This window comes from Copidosoma floridanum, unplaced genomic scaffold, assembly GCF_036245765.1.
Source record: "Copidosoma floridanum isolate Cflo_tuat_1 unplaced genomic scaffold, Cflo_Japanese_pri ptg000001l, whole genome shotgun sequence".
NCBI lineage: Eukaryota > Metazoa > Arthropoda > Insecta > Hymenoptera > Encyrtidae > Copidosoma > Copidosoma floridanum.
This window is the reverse complement of record NW_028321878.1, coordinates 20,062,872-20,066,087: the sequence shown is the minus strand read 5'-3', so window position 1 is coordinate 20,066,087 and position 3,216 is coordinate 20,062,872.

Genomic DNA, 3,216 nt, shown 5'->3' with positions numbered 1-3,216 from the left:
AAGTAAAAAATTACTACTTAAAATAATGCCATATAAAAACCAGTGAGTACAAGTATTTACATGATAGTTATCATAGTTAAAAGGAATAGAACGCATTAAAGATTAGATAATTTATAATAACTCAAACAATACGATATTATTATTTCACAATATACAGTTATTCATCCAAACTACAGAAGTCAAGTCACACGGGAGTACAGTGTGGCATTCTTACGAAGCAGATACAGATTTTGCGACCACGACTCTATTTAATCGAAAACTATAATATTGAATCTTTACATAATAAGAAAAACAGGCTTAGATTGGTGAGTATTATTTTTGTTTTTTTGTCTTCTACAGCCATTATGACAAATTTTACATATAACGGACCCGCATTGCTCCATTCCTTTGCATATACGTGCTATCGTCATTGTCTTGTTAAAAAATCGTCCCAGACTATCAATCATTCTGCAGCAATACAGACATCTCATATTACTTGGATTGCGGATCATTTATCGGTAGTTACAAATACTTTATACTTAAAGCGTCAAAATTTTTTATGTAAAAACAAATCTAAATCAGTACTTAAAAAATTTTGTGTAAAATTATATTTTCAGCTTGAAAAATGCTAAATAAAATTAAACAATAAAAAAAAAATTAAGACCGTATTTTTATGCGTTAAACATTCGATTTGCCCCAGAAAAAATCTTAGCTCTTAATAAAGAGCTTCCATAACAACTAGCTATCTATTTATCTCCCCCTTAATAATCTAATACATTCATCCGTCTATCCATCCTTATATAAAGCCATTTATCAATCTATCTGATCATCTATCGATTTATCCATCTAACCCTTCATCCATCAATACATTTATTCATTAATCTATCCTTCTATCTATTTATCCCACCATTCATTCATTTATCCTTCTATCTACCTCTGCATCAGTCCATCCCTTCATCCATCTATTCATCCATATATCCAAACGTCCATCCATTTACTTATCCATTCATCCTTCCACTCATCTATCCATCTATCTATCCAGCCATCCATTTATCCCTCCATCCATCCATATGTCTATCCGTCTATTTACCCATCCATCTTATCAATTATCCACACATCCATCCATTATATCCATCTATCTATCCATTTCTATTTATTTCTCTCTATCCGTCCATTAATTCATCGATCTATTTACTCATCTATCTATTAATTAAGCCATCTAACTATCCATTTATTAATAAATCTATCTATCAATTTATTTATCTACTCACCCTTAATCTATCCATCCATCCATCCAGCAACCCACTTATCTATCCGTCAAACCATCTACCCATCTGTCTATTTTTTAAGTTATCCATCGATTCATTTATTCAATTTTACCATTCATTTATCAAGCTATCTATCGATCCATCCATCCATTCATTCATCCATCCATCTGTGCATCTATCGTTTTATCCAATCATCTATCCATCTATTAATCTATCTATCCATTCATCCACCCATCCATCCATCTATTTATCCGTCAAGCATCCATCTATCCATTTATCCATCGATACATTTATCTATCCATCTATTAATCTGTCCATCTACCCATCAATCGATCTCCTCTATCTATACATTAATCTAACTATACATTAATGCATCCATTCATCCATCTATTCATCCATTTATCTATCCAGCCATCCGTCCATCTATCCGTCAAACTATTTATCCATACGTCTATTCTTCCATTTTCCCATCCATCCATCTATTTAATTTTTAGATTCATTAATCCATCGAACCATTAATCTATCTGTCTATTCATTGGTTAAATCATCCATTTATCTATTTTTTATCGATTTATCCATGGAGGAACATATCACTTTTTAAGAAGCATTTTATTTGAGAATTTTATAAGTAGCTAAATTATTATGTATAAAAAAATTTTTTTTTAATGTATATAGTTTGCAAGTAAAATCTGTGATCATTATATTTATTGACCTTTATTAGCACAAAAGCCGTAAACCGCAAGAGAAAAAAATATCAATAATTTACGGAAATCAAATAAATAAACGAGGTGTATAACATTAGATTACAAAAAATTCAGTATCCGAAACTATCACATGCATGGAAATAAATTTTTAATAGACATTACATATTTATCTATCTATCCATCTACTTATCCACCTACCCATGAATTTATTTATCTATTTGTCCAACTGTCTATTGATTCATCTATTTATTCATCCATTTATCTATCTAGCAAACCGTTTATTTATATATCTATCTACCTATTTAATAATCTATCTATCTACCTATCTATCTATCTATTCATCCATTTGTTCATCTATGATTTCCTCTATACGATCAGGCATTTATTTATCTAAAACTATAGCACTTGTTGAATTGACTTCTCGATTAATAACTTAGTAATCAGACGTAAATAAATTTATAAAGCTACATTCTTTTTTAAATACACGTAGTTTGCAGGGTAATCGTAGAATTATCATACTTCTTTACTTTTACTAGCACAAAAGCTAAAACCAAATTCAAAGAGAACGTTACTCAATAACGGAAGTACAATAAGTTGAGACAGTATACAACATTACTTTACAAAACATCAAGTAACTCACACGTTACATGCAATCAAATCAAATTTCAAAAGAAGACACCTAAATTATGTAATGAACACGTGCTATTTGCTCTTTACTTAAAACTGCTTTTTTATCTGCTGTTTCATTTTCTTACATATCTACCTATATAATCATTTATCAATCAATTTATGAATACAGTACATCTAGACTAAGCATTTTGTCTCAAAGAAACATAAATAGCTACTTAGATTTTTTAAATAAAAATACAATGTTATTAACGAAAATGCGCATACCATCCCAGTGTTAGCTTTTGCAGTTCTATTCGACTTCTTGCATTACATAATCACCTAAAAACAGAATAATAAAAAATCAATAAAAAAAGATATTATTTAAATATAGTCAAATATTTTATGACAGCACTTAACAAATTTTCATGATCTTTTTTTTATAACATGCATTTGAATAAGTTTTTAAAAGACAATGGAAATTTCAATCAAAATACTAAGGGTAGTCTTTACTTTTTACTTGTAAACTGCTTTTTTAATCATCTATCCCCCTATCATTATACCCATTTATCTATTCAATTAACTATCAGTTTATCTATTCAACTATTTATTTATCAATTTATTTATTCATACATCTATCTATGCATCTATCCTACCGT